The sequence below is a fragment of the Amblyomma americanum genome, chromosome 1, assembly GCF_052857255.1.
Source record: "Amblyomma americanum isolate KBUSLIRL-KWMA chromosome 1, ASM5285725v1, whole genome shotgun sequence".
Lineage (NCBI taxonomy): Eukaryota > Metazoa > Arthropoda > Arachnida > Ixodida > Ixodidae > Amblyomma > Amblyomma americanum.
Window position 1 is genome coordinate 21,281,375 of NC_135497.1, and position 17,979 is coordinate 21,299,353.

Consider the following 17,979-nt stretch of genomic DNA (forward strand, 5'->3'; position numbering starts at 1 on the left):
CAAAGATGGATTGATACCAACTGTCCCAGAGCAATGCCATTTTGCTATATGTAGCTTCCAGTATTTTGATATAAGGCTCTTCTACACCCTGATTCCGCAATGCCTGTATGACTGCTGATATTTGCACTGAGTCAAGCGCTTTCTCGTAATCAATGAAGGCTGTGCATAGAGGTTTGTAGTATTCTTCGCATTTTTCTATCACCTGACTGACACTGTAACTATGACCTATTGTGGAGTATCTTTTACAAAAGCCTGTCTGATCATTTGGTTGATTGAAGTCTAAAGTTGCCCTGATAAATTAGCGAGTACCTTAGTAAATATCTTGAAGGCAACGAAGAGTAAGCCGATCAGCCTGTAATTTTTCAAGTCCTTGACGTCTCCCTTGTTATGAATTAAGATAATGTTTGCGTTCTTCCAGGCTTCTGGTACGGTCGAGGTCATAAGGCATTGCGTATACAGGGTGGCTAGTTTTTCTAGCACGATCTCCCCACCGTCCTTCAAGATATCTGCTGTTACCTGATCCTCCCCAGCTGCTTTTGCCCTTTCCATTGCTCCTAAGGCTTTCTTTACTTCCTCTTTCGTTACTGGAGGGATGATGCATTGGTGTGGGCTACTCTCTCTCATTACCGTCCTCATTACATTGGCTTCTGTATAGATTTGTATAGAACTCGTCTGCTCCTTTAACTATCTTATCCATATTGCTAATGACATTGCCCTCCTTGTCTATTAACGCATACATCTGGTTTTTACCCATGCCTAGTTTCCTCTTCACCGCTTTTAGGCAGCCCCCGTTCTTTAGAGCATGCTGGATTCTCTCCATATTAAACTTCCTTATGTCAACTATCTTGCGCTTATTTATTAACCGCGATAGCTCTGCTAGTTCTATTCTGTCTGTAGGGTTATGCGTCCTCATGCTTTGGCGTTTGTTGATAAGATCTTTTGTCTCTTGAGATAGCTTGCCGGTATCCTGTCTAACCATCCTACCGCCTACTTCTACTGCACACTAAGTAATGACAGCTGTCAGGTTATCGTTTATTGTATGTACATTAAGATCGTCTTCCTCAGTTAAAGCTGAATATCTGTTCGGCAGCGATATCCTGAATTCCTCTATTTTCCTTCTTGCTGCTAACTCATTAATGGACTTCCTCTTCACTAGCTTCTTCCGTTCCCTCTTCAAGTCTAAGCTAATTCGAATATGCCTGACTATGACCACTATGAATGTCAGCAGGGACGGCGGACCTTTTTGTGCGAGGACATGTCGGTGAAAGGTGAAGGAACATTGACACATTGCCTGAATAGCAGGGGTATTAAACTGTGGATTAAAAAGAATGGGTGCTTGCTTTTTATGTATATATTCATAGTGCATGTAAAAGACATCAGCATTGTGAGAGAACTCCCCATTTGATGCATGTGTGCCGATACGAAGCTGGTCGATCGCGCTTCCGGAAAAGGCACTGCCTTTTTATCTTTATTGTATATATTGCCTCCTGACTGCTCTGTGCAGGTTTGTACAATCGCGCTGCCTTTGTATCGTGAACAGGCAAATATTTAATATGATGTACTGTTCTGTTACTACCTTAAGAAAACTGCCATGCACAGAATTGATACTGAGGAACTGATGTGAAAAAGTACTACTGATGGCCTTTACCTTTCTTGTACAGTACTCATTAAGAACACCGAATTCTGTGGGCAGTTCTTCACTCTACATGTGCTCATTCGCTCCTCCCACTGGTTTTTCAGAGGACGTCAATATCGTTCCTTTGCACAGCGTGCTCCTCGCCTGTGAGAAATGCGGAGACCTCTTCTCTACACAATACAACTTAGAAATGCATACCAGCCAGAAACACCGACATACGACGCAGGGAATCTGCAGCTGCACGTACGGCACCTGCACGAGCAGTCACAGGTAGGCCTAAAACCTTTTTAAAATGTTGTACCTTGCTTGACGCCATCGTGGCTAGTTAAATGGGGCCATATTCTGTACCCCTCTCTAAATCGCTCTCAAGCTTTAGTGCGTGACGTCAAAATGACGACACAGCAAGATGCCAACTGCGGGATCAACCAACTAGTAGCAGGGTTGCGGTGGCTCCGCCCCGGAAACATTTATTCGCATGAGAAGGGACCGTACGCTAACGTTTTTCTGTAAAGTTGCAGTGAACAAAATAAGTATTGTTTTATTTTGCTAACAAACTGTGTTTAAAACTCAACAACACCAAGGAAAACAATAGGTGTTCTCAGTTTTGCAATTAAGTTTGCTGTTCAGTCACTTTTGTTGCCGCGAAGATGTGCTGTCAGCGGTAAAGCGTGAATATGCCAGTCTAAAAATAAACAGAAACGCAATGAAGAAAACAAATAATGCTTATTTTGGTAATAAACTGTGCTGCAAATTCAACAGCATGAAGGAAAATTAGAAGCGTTCTCACTTTTGCAATTAAATTTGCTGTTGGGTAACTTCTTTCGCCATGAGGGCGTGCTGGCAGTGGTATAGCGTGAACATGGCGGTCTGCTAGAAAGCAACTGATCCCCAGCCACTGCTCCTGTCCTTTTTTGCGTGTCGTCTAAAATCAAGGCACTTTGCCGATGTGTTAAGTGCACAGTAAAATTAGTTTAAAGGCAGTGACTGCTACGGGCCTACAGAGATCAACTTGCAAGGAGCTGTCGGCATGAAAATCGACGAAGACGACTTGTGGAGGTAAATATGTTGTCAAACGGATATGAGCATCGGGACGAAAAAATGTGAGTAAAACATTTAGGTGCACATTTAAAACCGTCTCGCTACTCTGTGGTCTTTCATAACTTTGCTACAAGTTGTTTCAATGCAGCGCACGTATATGTAAGCGACCACTATTGTAGATTCCCTACAATTCCCTGTCTACAAAATTAATTTCACTCAGGTCGATACCGAGAAATTGCCTAGGGAATTGGGGTGAAAAACCATTATCATTTGAAGTGGCGACCCCACCGAACAGGTCACGCATGTCCGTCGCCCAGGAGCTGTTGCTAATCGAGCTTCTCGAGCAGCATCCGCCCTTGGCACGGGCTGCGTCAGAGCTCTCGCCCGAGTATCCGGCGGCTCGCAGGCTGGAGCTCTGGGAACAGATTGCCGCCACACTGAATCGAGAGGGTCCGGCTGTGAAATCACCTGAGCACTGGTGCCACACTTGGCATGTGTTGGCCTCCCAGTGGCACGCAGAATTGGCATGGCTGCAAGCTGGCCAAGGCTGAGCTGGTCAACAGTGGTCTGTGGAGCACCGTTTAACGTGCATTTCCGCATCATACATCACAGGGGCACCAGTGGCGGTAGGCTATCGAGTAGGGCTAGCCGCGTCGTGCAACTGGTCGGGCCAGTGAGTGCCGGGGGTGTCGGGAGGCCATACTGCCAGCAGCTCGCCGCCCCCTGCCAGCAGCAGGTATGTCCACTGTCGTTAGTCAACTGCTGTGACGTTACAGGCAATTGCAAAGGTTTCAGCTTGCTGGTAACGAAGGGTTCTTGATCGAACCTCACGGTCATGTGCAGTAAGCAATGCAGCCCTCTGATGAACCACAAGACATTCGTGTTTGAACATGTTGTGCTGCGCCTTCCTTCTTGCAGGAGCGGGCCAGCCCACCTCATCCCCTCAGGCCACCTCGCGGCCACAGAGCTTCAGTGGGCAGCATACCGGGTACAAGCGGCCTACAGAGGGAGGCCCACTCTGCAGCTGGTAGGTGAACCATTCTATGTGTATGCCTTACAGCTTGTGTACACTGGTGATGACCTCATATGTGTTCCTGCTAAATTTGGAAGGTGTGGGAGTGCATAAATTGGAGACTGCAAATGCAGCCTCAGCTTCTTTACCTTCTCTCTTCTGGTAGTATGTTTTCACCTTGATTGTGCCGCCCTAATGACTAAGCACACATTTTAGTCGTACAGATTTCCCGCTGTGCAGAAACTTCACTGAGCAGTTGTGTCCTGTGTAATGATTTCATCTAGATGACACCAATACGTCATGGGCAGGGGCAAGTGAGACAACACCTCTTGAGCTGCTGGAGGAGGAGCAGCAACACCAGCATGGCGAGATAGCTAGTGAGTTCGCCTGCCAGTATAGAGGCTATGCAGACTGGACATTACCATTTTTGCTAGCTGCCTCAAATTAATAGTATATACAGGAGCATCATACAGTCACAGTTGTTTTACAAAGTGCACAAAAGTTTTTAGCGCATCCTGCATTGGCACGTTGTTTCAGCTGTTTCCCTCTTACAGTGGGAGTTGTGACGAGGCTGATGTGCACATTGAGTACACTGAAACAATGCTGCCTTTGTCATATCACTGATTGTAACTGCTTTTATGTACTCTGCTCTGCTCCCCTCAGACATTGCACTGAACAGTTTGTTTATTGCACATTGTGCTGTATTGTATGACAAGTTGCACATTCAGACTGTTTTCCCTCTGGCAGGCACCCAGCAGCCGACTGCACTGCCCACACTGCCCTCATCTCCCTCACCGCCCTCACCACCAGTTCCGGGCCGTCCTGTGCTTTGGAGGAGTCAGCAGGACGAGGAGGTGGCTGATCTCCTTCGTGAGACCCGGCGCACAGTGGACCTCGCTGAGGCTCGCAACAGGAGGGATGCCGAATTTCAGGCGCGCCTCCTGGAGGTACGTGCTGACACCGTGCACCACATTTTGTACAGCAGATGCAGCTCCATGCAACATAATGTTGCCATATTCACCTTTCCAAATCCGTGCTTAATTCTTCAACGCTATTGTATGTGCAGCACCTCAACGAAGCTGCTGCCAATAGGCGGCAGTTAACAGCCACTGTAGCAGACCTGGCGGCAGCTGTGCGGGACACCAGGGAGCAGTCTGTGCGCCTGCACGAGCAGCTTGTGGTGGCCGTCTCCTTCTTGGTGCTTATGCTCCACTACCAGGTACATCCACCACCGAGCTAAGTTCCTGTTGTCCTGTTTGCGCAGCCTTTATTTTTTGTACAGCCTACTGCAAGTCACAGAAGGTTTGTTTGTGTTACTGTTTTTTATCACCTTCTGCACTTCGCAGAAGGTTAGTAGATTATGTTTCTGTTTTTTTACAGCCTTCTGCAAGTCGCAGGAGGCTTGTATTTCTTGTTACTGTTTTTTATAGCCTTCTGCAAGTCGCAGGAGGTTTGTAGTTTTTGTTACTCGTTTTTCAGTTTTCTGCAAGTCGCAGAAGGCTTGAAGTTTTTGGTAGTTTTTATAGCCTTCTGCAAGTCGCAGAAGGTTTGTAGTTTTTGTTACTGTTTTTTATATTTTTCTGCAAGTCGCAGAAGGTCTGTAGTTTTTGTTACTGTACCTTTTTAGCCTCTGTGACATGCACATGTGTGATATTTTCTAGACAGTTTGTTTATGCATATTTCTAATGGTGCCTTTTTACATTGTGCAAAATGCAGATGTATAATATCTAGTCAGTCTGTATCTGCATTTTTCTTGTTATCATTTCACCATTTTACCATTTTGTTACCATTTCACGTTCTCCAAGATGCAGAGGTGTTAGTGACCAAACCATATGTCTGCTGTAATGGGGCTTTTCATGCAGTGTTGCCTGCATATTTTGTAAAGCTCTGCATGACTGTGCTTTATGTTTTGCTGTTCGGTGAAAACCTCTAATGACTGCAGCGGAGGCATAGTGGTTGAGCATCCGCCTCGCATGCGGGAGGTGTGAGATTCGATCCCAAGTGCTGCTGTGTACCCACTGGTGATACAACGGGTACAAGCTTCCCCTGGCCTGGTGCTCGGCTTATTCAGGGTGAAATTCTTGGGAAATGGATGTTGGACCACATCTTGAACAAACGAAAATACCTTGTCCCGTGGTGCTCTTTGGCCACACATGCCCTTGCGTCAAAAAAATTCACTATCATCATCAGACCTCTACTCACACACCACCTCACTGATGTGACTGTGATGCTTACATGTCTCTATATATTAATGAGGACTTTCTATTCATGCTGCTATCATTTTGGGTACAGCGACTTGCATTAAGTGTCATGCACTTGGTTATGTACCTTTTCATAGGCACTACTGGACTGTTTATCATATTTAGTGATAACAGCCAGTTGTGACATTCACATTTTTTTTTACATTTCGAGTCGTGTAAAATGCATTAAGTCACAGGCACCAAGTTTTCAATCTGCCAGGGGGACTGGGGCACAGTTAGCATCCTCTCTGTTTTTTCACTCGCCTTCCCCCATCCTCCGGGAATGCTCCTAAACAAAACATATTTATTTTACTCTCAGGATACAGAGTACATTCCGGACAGGGACTGCAATTCACAGCAATATAGAAGATGAATTAAGTTAAGGGTGCCAAGTACTGACCCTTGAGGAACCCTAGCACCAAGAGCTACAGTACAGGATTCAGCATCATTAATGCTGACAAATTCAACACGAGAAGAAGGAAATCTATAAATCCAGTTCAGAACTTCAGGGTCAATGTTCAGCACACCCAGCTTATATAATAGCAGTGAGTTATTAACTTTATCGAATGGTTTAGCAAAGTCAAGAAATATGCAGTGAGATGAAAAGCGCATTCAAAATAGAAGTGCAAGTAGTAAGTGAAGGAAAGTAGTTGAATGTCAGAAGAGAAAGACATTCGGAAGCCATGCTCTGTTGGAGAGAAGAAATTGCTATCCTCCAGAAAATTAAAATGTGTAAATGTGTGTACTATTATTTTGCGTGCTATTAATCTCAAAGTAATGGGTCAATGGTTAGATGGATTCTGCCTATCTCCAGCTTTATGTACTGGTATGACCACTACATCCTTGTGTACTATGCTATGATACGATTATTAGAATATGCATTGCATGATGATACCTTTCCAACTGTACACTTCAATCTCGTATCGATAGCCCCCCTTGGGGGGAATAATTTTTGGGTGGGCTCGAGCCCTCCAGCCCCACCGCAGTCGGCACCTATGTATTATGCACTACTTACTGAACATTGCAGTAGTTGCGTACCATGTTTGTATGCTTATGTGCAAAAGTGGCCTTCCTGCCTACACAAGCTGTGATAATTACCATGCAAGCTTGCAGTTTTGCAATATTTTTTTATCATGTCTGCATGACAGATTGTGCTCCAATGGACAAGACATGGGATTAACTGCCCATGTTATGCCGTGCAAAATGTTTTGCTAATGCCTTTGGTGATGCGACCACTTGTGTGAAATGGTCATCATCATCATCATCAGCCTTACTACACCCACTGCAGGGCAAAGGCCTCTCCCATGTCTCTCCAATTAACCCTATCCTTTGCCAGCTGCATCCACCCTTTGCCTGCAAACTTCTTAATCTCATCTGCCCACCTAACCTTCTGCCGGGGGCCTGCTACGCTTACTTTCTCTTGGAATACACTCCGTTACTTTTAAGGACCAGCGGTTATCTTGCCTTCGCATTACATGCCCTGCCCAAGCCCATTTCTTTCTCTTGATTTCGACTAGGATGTCATTAACCCGTGTTTGTTCTCTCACCCACTCTGCCCGCTTCCAATCTCTTAACATTACACCTATCATTTTTCTTTCCATGGCTCGCTGCATTGTCCTTAACTTAAGCTGAACTCTTTTCGTTAGCCTCCACGTTTCTGCCCCGTAGGTGGGTACCGGTAAGATTATGCTGTTGTACACTTTCCTTTTGAGGGAAATTGGTAGACTGCCACTCATGATCTGCGAGAATTTGCCATATGCGCTCCACCCCATTTTTATGCTTCTAGTTATCTCCCTCTCATGATCCGGATCAGCTGTCACTACCTGCCCTAGGTAGACGTATTCCGTCACAATTTCTAGGCTTTCGCTGCCAATTGTGAACTGTTGTTCTCTTGCTAGGCTGTTGAACATTACCTTGGTTTTCTGCATGTTAATTTTTAGACCCATCGATCTGCTCTGCCTGTCTAACTCATTGATCATGATTTGCAGTTCACCTCCTGAGTGACTCAGCAAAGCAATGTCATCAGCAAATCGCAGATTATTTAGGTATTCTCCATTTATTCTTATTCCCAACTGTTCCCAAGCCAGGCCTCGAAATACCTCCTGTAAATATGCGGTGAACAGCATTGGCGAGATCGTGTCTCCTTGCCTGACGCCCTTCCTTATTGGAATTTTATTGCTGACTTTATGGAGGACTATAGTAGCTGTGCAGTTGCTATATATATCTTCCAGTATTTTAACATAAGGCTCTTCTACCCCGTGATTATGCAATGCCTGTATGAAATGGTCATCATGCAGTTAAAAAATAGTGGTGCACAGTGATTAAATGCTTCGGTGTTACTTTCCCATTACAACAGGCATCACAAACATTTCCTCCCTTGCTATGTATTCACGAGCTTCATCACACAAACAGTGAGCACAGGTAGCTCTACACACAGCACAGCACAGGCAGGATGCAAGATGACGACAGTGGAGGGGCGGGTGGGTCCACACAGGAAATGGTGTAGGAGGGTGCATGAAGATGCTTTTGGCTTGCTGGACGAGTTGTTTTGGCGAGAGTTCCGACTGAACAAGACGACTGTGAAGTGGCTGTATTGCGAGTTATGCGATGAACTGGAAAGTATACGTGCAAATGCACTATCAGTGTAGTGGCAGCTGGTGTGCACACTTGCTTCCAGAGACAGACCGTGAACAAGAAACAATAAAAAAGAAGCCGCCACTTGACTAGCTGTAACTAAAACAGCCATCACACACACACACACACAGAAGCATTGGCTGGACACTGCCTTCTGTGGCTGCGACGACTTGGCCAGCTAGTTCATTGCACATGCTGCTGTTGCCAGCGCAACCGTGCCAACGGCTGCTGCAGACGGTTTCTCCGCAGCTGGTTGACTGCATGCGCGCGCACAATTTCTCTTGAAGGTAGGTAATGCGGGTCCCAGTACCTGGCAAATAGCCGGCAGGCAGAGGCGGGCCGTTGTCTTCTGGGGCAGGGGCACCCTCATCGTCCGCTTGCATAGCGGCCTCCAAGCAGAGGTTTTGCAGCGCGGCACACGCTGTGGTGATGAGAGCCAGTTGCTCCGGCTCGTAATAGAGCGTCCGGTACCTTTGCAGGCACTGGAAGCGGCTCTTGAGCATGCCAATGGCGCGCTCGACCACCGAACGCATTGATGCGTGCGCCATGTTCGATGCACTTGGGTGGCTTGGCAGAGGTGTTAAAAGCCAACACTCCAGAGGGTACTCACTGTCTCCTGCATAACCAGAATCATGCACTGTTAACAATGTTCTTTGCCATTACTGGTTTCAACAGCCTTCAAGTATGCCCTACAATACAATGGAAGATTCAGATTAAGTAGCCCACTACCAGGTTTTGCTGAACATGACATTCTTGGGCATGCAGGCAATGCATGGCTGAGATGTTTAGGCATACGCCCTTGTAAGCTCATATTGAAATAAACGTTTCACTAATTCCAATACACCACAAGTGTCGTACAAACGCTTTCTGCCTTGGCTTAAGCTTGAAATAGCAAGCATTCCAAAAATGCTTTATGTGCCTTGTGTTTCTACTGCATGCGGTGACAACACAGGGGCGAAAACTCGCACGAGGCGCATGAGCAACTAGCACGCTTGTAGCTTCAGTGCATGCGGACCACTGTAGCTCGATATATGTAACCCAGACAGGGCATTCTTTGCTGCTTACCCAAAAGAAACTCCTCCCTCCAACATGCGTCTCATAACATCACGTCGCAGCAACGAATAGCGCCAGGCGAAGACTGCGTGGCACGAGCCGGGGCAGCGGGGGTCTACGGCCAGGATGCGAAGGTTGAAGTCGCAGACCTGAAAGAAAACAGCTGGTACAATACAAGCTTAGGCATGAACTTCCGCTGTTGCGGCCTGGACTTGCAGGCGAACACATGTAGTCAAAAACAGCAGATGAAGTCTACTCACTATCATTTGCGGCCCCAGATGGCTGCCGTGTGTGCAGCATTGCCCCGCGGCGCCTTAATGGCGATGAGTGTGCCATCGACACACCCAACGATGCCAAGTATGCTGCCGTAGCGATGGAAACCCTCCTTCGCCGCCGCCTTTTCCTCGGGGCTCGCCGGAAAGCGCACCCACCCTTTCCGCGACCCAACCTGAACGATGGCTTCGGAAACCCGCCGCACACATCTACTAACCGTCGGTTGCGATACGCCGACATTGCCCTCGTTGCCTACGGCGCTCTGAAAACCGCCGGTGGCGAAAAAGCGCAGTGCGCACAGAACCTACCGCTCCACTGACACCGTACTTGCTCGCAAACCTCCCAGTTCATCGCAAAGGTCGTGACACAACCGCCGCGCAGTGTCCTTCTCCAGAAGCTCGCGCCGAAACAACTGGTCCGGCAAGTCAAAAGCGTCTTCGTGCGCTCTTCTACGTCGTTGCTCGTGCCGACGCAACCGGCGTATTGCAAAGTATGCCGCCACGTTCGCCGCCATTTTTTTAAGTGCTACCTTTTTCGCTCTCAATTTAAAGTCCGCATTATTAAGTGCGCAACGTCATCACTTCAGCCGTGTTCACTACGCTTACAGCAGTCGCCGGTGACGCAAAAAATAGGAGTGGGGCAATATGGCGGCATTGTGAGCGTTTTGGTCTCGTTTTAGTATTGAGAGCGGTACAGAATACGGCCCCTGGAGAGATGGCCTTTCTTACGACGAGCCACCTTTTGAAGCCATAAATATGTTATAAAGCACAAATCGTGAAGTCGCAGTGCAAATACACAATGAATGTTTGAATGCCACGATTTTCGGACAGTGCACAACGCAGTCATCAGCATCACTAGTAGCAGTAGCGCAGTTGAAAGTGTGCCTTCGCGCTTGTTGTGCGCGCTATGTGCTCATTTTCCATAAACAGTGCGCACTTTTTTTCTAGCAAGCTAACAAACACAGTCCAAGCGAGCCTGACGGTCGCATTGATTGCGTTGTTGTTGAAGTTCGTAGTAAGTGAACTTCTAATGCCACAACCAAATTATAAAATAAGAAAAGCAATACATATATTTTAAAAAGGGAGTTAGTGAGTTATGTGCGTCTGATACTTGAAAGCAAGCCCCATCACGTTGCTTTGCAAGCTGTCCACGGTGGTCATGTGCTCCCGGCCGAGAACCTTGCCGCCAACAATCTGCTTTGGGGATGCGACATAACTAAGGTTGACGCGTTCAAGGCAGGTGGCAATAGGTCGACCTCCTTGTCGTGGTCTTCATAATGTTCCTGGCAGTCTGGGAGTGCTCGTACTTAGCGTACAATGCTTCATCAGTTCGTGGCTCAGTGATGTCGGCATTAACGAAGTCACCCGTGCCAGCCAGCTGCGCAATAACGACCCATTGCCACAAACACCACGTGCGTCACCTTCGTCTGTCATGCCGGGGTCCATGCGGCGGTGAAGCTAGCGCAAGTACACACAGAACATATCAACTGCACAGTCTGGGCATTGTCTACTCACGGTGGCAGCGCAGAATGTGGAGAACCGATTGGGCTGGTGACGCTTGCCACGTGATCGGCTGGGCAAGCCAGGTATTCCACGTGACTGCTGTTAAGATTCTCTAATCGCCACCATTGGTTGATCGCCGACCCGGCTGTAATCTCACTTGCACTTTAGAGGCTTTGCCCAGCAGGCACATACTTACGCAGTGATCAACGTGTATGCCTTAACCCGTCGGCGTGCGCTTCGACGGCGAATTTTCGTGTGTTTAATGCTGCATTTGTTGCTTTTTTGTGTCTCGAAGTTCTCTCCAGAGCGATGTCACCGGGGCTGGGTGGCGCTGTTCGCCATCTGCGGTCACGGGAAGCGCGAGTTTTTAGACAGCTGGGTAGAATTCCCGGCGCCTCCTTGTTTGTCCTAACCGAGTTGCACGGCCGCAGTCGTTCGTTATATCTGAGACGAGTTGTCATTCCTCTTATGCAAATTTTTACGGTAGCACCACCTTAATTCGTAATAAGCGAGTCTTCGTTGTAACCGCTGCCGTTTAAGCTGCCTTCAATGTATGCGAAACGGTAGTCTGAAGGCGCTCTTGCGGTGTGAGAATTGAGGGAGTCTCATAAGCTAAACCATAAGCATCACAGAACCTTTTCGCATCCAGATATCTAGGCGTAACCTTAGCTAAGCCCCAGCCAATTTTTTTTTCAGATGATATGGATAGACCCATACCATTGAGACAGGCAACTGTAGCATTGAGTGCTGCCTGAAGTGTCGTCGCCTTTCTTGTGTGTGTTGTTTTGGCGCAAAAATCTTTTTAGCATGTAAAACAAAAGCGGTGTGCTGTGTGGCGTCACTGCACGACAGAGACCTGCCGCGGTGGCTCAGTGGTTAAAGGGACACTGAGGAGAAATTGAAGTTGGCTTCTATCAATAGAATACCAGCTCCTGATCACAAAAACGCCGCTCTTACTGAAAACAAAGCTCTTGTAAGGTAGAAAATAGCAAGAACCAAAATACAGGTATCGCCGCCACAGGCCAAACTTGCAAGTACAAGCGTGGTGACGTCCTAGGACAAGAGACGCCACCTTGGAGGAATTTTCCTTCCTACATGTTGCGGGAATCTCTGAGGCTGACAAAGGAAGATTGCGCGGTTCAATATTGAAGTAAATTTTGTTTTAAAACCGATAGTGCACTTTTATCACATAAAGAAGGCAGACAAAAGGCAACCTGAATGTTGGAAGCAAAGAAAACGGATGCTTGGCGGCACCACAGGCGGCCAGGAGAGTTTCGATTTGTTAAGGCGCTTCGCGTATATGAGCTTTGCGTGCCCCGTGGTTTTGTTTTTGACGCGCCTCGATTTACAAGCGCCGAACAGCAGAGGAACTCCAAGTGCCGCTTCACGTGCTAGTTAACCTTTGAAGGAGCCCGTTAAGGCTTGTCAGATGATCGCCACGGTCGATGAAAAACTATGATGGCAAGATGGTCGGTAATCGTACAAGGCAGCACTTGTGTCTTCGCACGCTCGCCCGGCGAAACATTCCCGGCTGTGCCGGTAAACTTCAAACTACTTAGCGGAAATCGTTTATTAGGGACGGGAGACAAGGTACAAGGCAGTTCAGAAAAATTGCTGATGGCCTAGCTCTGTTAGGCCAGGATATACGTAGCGAAAGCGCGGAGATTTCAGCATCGGAAGAGTTCATTCACTAGATGTGCCTTTATTGATCACTGCTGCTTGAGCCATTGTGGCGGAGTGGTAGCGTATCTGCCTCAAACATCACACACCCTGGTTCGATTCCGAACCTCGGCATAGGACTTTTTTTTATATTCAGTGAGTGGGCGGGGGGTTTCAGTGGCTCCCATAGATGCCGCCACCGAATACGTTGGTTAGCGGTTAAGCGCAGGCTCTGTTAAGGCGCGTTTATGCTCCGGCGTATCGCGCGTGCGCGCGCTGCACGGCGCCGTCACGTCGGCCAAAGCGAGATCCATATATACTGCGCTTGACCGCCGACGCGTTCGGCGGCTTCGGCGCACTCTGACCGCACTGGCGGGGAGACTTGGAGCATGTTTATATTTCGCGCCGAGTGCGCCAGCCGCCGCCGGCCCGGCCAGACCGATTCGGCTCCGCGGCGAGGTGCGCGTTGTGACGTAATTCAATAACTTCGGCAGTTGGGCGGAGCTGTTCTTTTCGAGCTCTCGGCTAATTTGATCCATTCACGGTACACATATGAAGGTACATGCAAGTGGGCGAGAGAGCCCGATCCAGTGGACCTGTTGGATCTAGCGGAAGACGTTGAAGCGTCGTGCGTCGGCTTTAGTTTCAAGGCGCCCACTTTAAACGCGACCGCCCTTGAGCACCTATCCGTTTTTTGTGGCAATAAAATAAATAAATTACTTGGCCCTTGCAACCCTGGGCCTCGACGCCTCCTGCTGCCCCGTGCAACCGCGCCGTTCAAGGAATCCCAATCCGTTGGCCCCAAAGCCCCGGCCAGACTCCGATGGGCGCAACGCGCCGACCTTGTCCTGGCGCCTCGCGACTCCCCGCACTGGGATTATGATATTTAGTTTGCAACGGCTGCTCACTGAGGAAGGGGTAAACGACCCGCCGGCGCCTAACCTAGCTGTGCTCCCTCGAAAGCATCGCACGCTCTGTGGAGCTGAGGTCGCTGAAATGCAGGCCGGAGATTTTGCGAGAACTACGTCGTCGGGTTCGGGAACGGGATTCATCGCAAATCTGGCAAGACGCCGGTGCAAACGTAAACAGAGCGACGGTAGCGACCCCCGATAGATGCCTTCAACGTGCGGCGGCGGTAGCTTTCATTTCGGCAGCTTCTAGACCATACCGCTAGCCGCCGGAAATTACGGAGTCTCCGTTTACGTCACGTTTCACATCACTCCGTCCTGTGACGTCATAAGAGTTCTCCGTGTCGTCATAAGAGTTCCCGAGTTTGAATCGGAGCGGCGGGAAAAACTTTTTCAACATCGAATCCAAATTTCTTTGAAATAAATGCATCTTTCGCCGCCGGACAAGCGGCAACAAAGCCATAAAATGCCGAACTATCAGATTTTGCTAACGAAAAAAATTTGATAGGGTTCTCCTCAGTGTCCCTTTCAGGCGCTCGTCTCCTGTGCCGGAGTACCCGGGTTCAAAGCCGACCGCGGCGGCCGCGTTTCGATGGAGGCGAAACGAATTTAAAAGGCACCTGTGTGCTGTGTGACGTCACTGCACGTTAAAGATCCTTCCTCCCTTCCCTTGCGGCGCGGTTCCGGTGTCCACCGAAATATGAGACAGTTACTACATTTCGTTTCCCCAAAAAGCGATTTTTATAATTTTACGTGAAAGATCCCCAGGCGGCCGAAATTTTTGCTGGGGATGTCCACTATGGCAGCTCTTTCTTCCCTTCCTCTTTCCCTCCCTCCTTTGCAGCTTCCCATAAGGCGCGGTTTAGGTGTCCACCGAGATCTGTGAGTTAGTTACTCTGTTATTACCTTTCCTTGAAAACAAATTTATTTCGCCAATACAGCCTTAGTGTTCGACTTAAGTGTGTTAAATACGGCAGCTTCAAGTGTTTCCATCGGTGTGCTCAGTAAACATGGAGAAGATCAAATGAAAACATCCGTGGATATTTGTTTCCTGGAAACATCCCTACGAAGTACGGTGTCTAGATGCCCGCTCGCCTCGGCTTTCAGGGTGGGGACACCCTTTGTACTACCCTGCGCCGCCGTTTCCCCCTTTTAGCGGCATTGATTGACTGAACTTTAATTTAAACCAGAAAAGACGTTTCTCCCCGCCCCCGGCACACAGGCCTGGGAGACTGGGAGTTCCGCGTCCGCGGTTAGATGCTGGCTGGCAGCCCTTGACTGGTAGCGGCCTCTTCCGCCAGGTGGATGGTGTTGCGCTGGAGCTCAGCGTCCGGGCTTCCTTAGCAGCGTCTCTCAGGCTTCTCTACTATCACAATATTTTTGCCCGTCCCGGGAGAATTTGGGCACTCCCAAACTATGTGGTCGAGGGTCCCTCTCGCCCCGCTGTGCATCGACCGTGCGAACTCCTCTCTGGGAACAAGTGGTAAGCCCATACTGAGTTCATAATTATATGTATTGGTTTGTAGCCGCCTCCACGCGACAGCTTCTCTATTTTTTGGGACTGATGGGGGTACCAGCCTGCGTCCCAGTTTGTAATGGTCAACAATTTCCCGTAATTCTGCAGGCGCTCCTCTTTCCCCAGTGCTCGGGGAGTTCTACGGCTACCCGGAAATAGAGAACTCGGGCTATAGCTCGTGTGCCGCCTCGTTACCGGGGACGGCGGCGTTTGCGGGTGTCCAAATTAAATGAATTTTCCTAAGGATCTTGGCCGGTTCCGGTGAGATCCTGCCTCTTCCAAAATTTTGAATGGCAGTTCTACTGATGCTTACTACGAATTTTGCTTTCGCTTCTACGCAGGCGAGCGCTATAGGAACTACCTCCGCAGCCTCTGTTGCGCCCCCGGATGGCAGCCGCGGAGACTGGAGCCCCTTGGCCGTTGACGACCGTTCAGCAACTTCCGCATCAACATACGCTACGTCCGCTTTCTCCATATTGCCGAACCTCAGCTCTAGAGCCTCGGCTCTCTTGGCCCTGCGTTCTACGCAGCGGCATGTTGGGTCCCACGCGTCAGTTGCGTGCAGTACGCTACGCGTATGGCACCGTATCTGTGTGGTCGCGTGGAGACTAATAACTCTACTGACCTGGAAATAGACAGCACATACTTGTTTCACTCGTGGCAGTAGTGTGTTTGCAGTTTTGAGAGTATTTATGCATGATGCACTCGCTCCGACTACACGATAATCGAAAAGTTATGACGGACTGCAACCCGCCGCGGTGGCTCAGTGGTTAGGGCGCTCGGCTACTGATCCGGATTCCTGGGTTCGAACCCGACCTCGGCGGCTGCGTTTTAATGGAGGCAAAACACTAAGTCGCCCGTGTGCTGTGCGATGTCAGTGCACGCTAGAGATCTCCAGGTGGTCGAAATTATTCCGGAGCCCTCCACTACGGCACCTCTTTTTTCCTTTCTTCTTTGACACCATTTCCTTACGGCGCGGTTCAGGTGTCCGTAGATATGCGAGACAGATACTGCGCCGTTTCGTTTTCCCTAAAACCAATTCTCAATTTTCTTCATTCGCATTAGTGGACGGGAGTTAGCGGCACGCCGATTTTGACGTTTCACGGGCGACTGCCCGGTGGGGTTAACAGAGGCACCTTTTGGCGTCGATACGCTCATGTGCATACTCGAGCTTCTTCCATTCGCGGTCTTCGGTTCGATGGCGTGTCCGAAGCGCATCGGAACGGACACGTTGCTTACCTCATGGTCATCGCTTCAGCTCAGTAAAGCTCTTCCGCAAGAATAATAATTGGTTTTTCTGGGGGAAAGGAAATGGCGCAGTATCTGTCTCATATATCGTTGGACACCTGAACCGCGCCGTAAGGAAAGGGATAAAGGAGGGAGTGAAAGAAGAAAGGAAGTAATAGGCGCCGTAGTGGAGGGCTCCGGAATAATTTCGACCACCTGGGGATCTTTAACGTGCACTGACATCGCACAGCACACGGGCGCCTTAGCGTTTTTCCTCCATAAAAACGCAGCCGCCGCGGTCGGGCTCGAAGCGGCTACGTTTTTATGGAGGAAAAACGCTAAGGCGCCCGTGTGCTGTGCAAGAAGGGTTTACATTTTGCCTCATATTATATCTCATATTTGATGTACTGTCACTAGATAGAAATATCTAATTACAGGCAAATACATATACCTAAAAAGGTTATGACGAGGGTTGTATATTAGTCTACGAATAAAGTCATGACTTGTTTTATGATAGCCATGAACGCCGCCACAGTGATCATGAGAGAATAATCAGTTTATTGTGAAGTCTTTGAATGTTACTTGGTCTTTCCGTGAACACCGTGCATAAACTTCGGTTTTTTTCCTATCTGAGAAACATAGGTAACTTCCGGTGCAGGCCGTCGAAGGCTAGCTTTTTTTAACGCAGACGTTAACAGAAATGGCAAGGAGGGGTTTTGTAGTTGCATGTAAACTTATACAGAGTACTCTACTCGACGTCTAGGTGGGTACATGACAGCTTGCGCAATTACTTTCTCATTCTCGCCAGTATTGCCGTGGTCTAGGGTAAGGAACTCTTTGTGCCTCCTTACTACTCTCGGTGCTCTACAGAATGATGTGAACAGACTTAATCCTCATTTAGAAGCCTCCAGGACAGGCACGTTCCGGACATTCGTCGAACATGAGGTTCCATAGCTCAAAACTACGAAAAGACAGGACACAAATGGGGAGGGGGGTGCTTGCGTCTTGTCCCTTCATGGTTGTGCATTATGGAACCTCATGTGAATTATTTTTATTCTTACAATTATCATTGTCATTTAGCCACACGGCTATAAAGCTCAGTGTCGATCTCTTGTGTGCCTTATGCATTTCCAGTTTCATTTCGCGGTTCCTTTGTGCTTAGTTCTTCCTTCCTGAGCATTTATTTTATTTTCGTCCAGGAAATATGTATCTGAAAAACTCTCTGTGCCCCCCAATTCTTTGGCAATCTCCCCATGTGGGCATGTGCCATTGCATGAGGGT

General features: G+C 48.5%; 1 long non-coding RNA gene across 2 annotated transcripts; it reads right to left on the reverse strand.

The window, feature by feature from the left end:
- Positions 1-7,711: 7,711 nt before the first annotated feature.
- On the reverse strand, positions 7,712-10,350 carry LOC144131206 (uncharacterized). Of its 2 annotated transcripts, none has more exons than XR_013314632.1 (3): positions 10,195-10,350; positions 9,626-9,762; positions 7,712-9,176 (listed from the first exon to the last, which is right to left on the reverse strand). It is a non-coding gene; the product is annotated as an uncharacterized LOC144131206 (long non-coding RNA). The 2 variants fall into 2 exon arrangements; XR_013314626.1 differs by having other exon boundaries at positions 10,104-10,350.
- Between the last annotated feature and the right edge of the window lie 7,629 nt (positions 10,351-17,979).